The sequence below is a fragment of the Akebia trifoliata genome, unplaced genomic scaffold (genome assembly GCF_017979445.1).
Source record: "Akebia trifoliata isolate Shusen 1 unplaced genomic scaffold, ASM1797944v1 Contig01046, whole genome shotgun sequence".
Classification (NCBI taxonomy): Eukaryota; Viridiplantae; Streptophyta; class Magnoliopsida; order Ranunculales; family Lardizabalaceae; genus Akebia; species Akebia trifoliata.
The window spans coordinates 17,720-18,705 of record NW_028237442.1 but is presented as its reverse complement, the minus strand read 5'-3'; positions in this window follow the sequence as shown (position 1 = coordinate 18,705).

Below are 986 nucleotides of genomic sequence, written 5' to 3'. Positions count from 1 at the left end.
CCCTGAATAGACGTAGTCTATCCCCTCCGTATCAACAGGGTAAGATCTTTCTAGGCACCGACTTTGATCAAGGACTGCAATTGGTACTTTTCGAATTTTCTTTATTCTTTTATTTGTTTTTTTTTTTTTTTCTTTTTGAGAAAGTTGCATGCATTTGAATTGATTGATCGGTTATTATCTTTGTTAGATCATAGATGGATCGTGGACTTGATTCGATATGGGTCGTGGACCCGATTCGAAATGGATATGGGTCATGGACCCAATTGAGGTTGGTCTGGGTTGTGGACCCAATTGAGATGGGTCTGGATCGGAGACCCGGTTGAAATGGATCTGGGTCGTGGACCCAGTTGAAATGGATCGGGGTCGTGAACCCAGTTTGATTGGATCTGGGTCGTGCCTAGTTGAAGTGGATCTGGGTCGTGGACCCAGTTGAAGTGGATCTGGTTCATGCCCAGCTGAAATGGATCTGGGTCGTGGACCCAGTTTGATTGGATCTGGGTCGTGCCCAGTTGACATGGATCTGGGTCGTGGACCCAGTTTGATTGGATCTGGGTCGTGCCCAGTTGACATGGATCTGGGTCGTGGACCTAGTTGAAGTGGATCTGGGTCGTGGACCCAGTTTGGTTGGATCTGGGTCTTGGGCCCAGTTGGAAATGGATCTGGGTCGTGGACCCAGTTGGACATGGATCTGGGTTGTGGACCCAGTTCGGTTGGATCTGGGTCGTGGACCCAGTTGGAAATGGATCTAGGTTGGGGACCCAGTTGGACATGGATCTGGGTCGTGGACCTAGTTTGGTTGGATCTGGGTCATGGACCCAGTTTGATTGGATCAGGGTCGTGGACCCAGTTTGACATGGGTCTAGGTCGTGGACCCAGTTGGACATGGACCTGGGTTGGGAACCCAGTTGGACATGGATCTGGGTCGTGGACCCAGTTGGAAACGGATCTGGGTCGTGGACCCAGTTGGAAATGGATCGGGGTCGGGG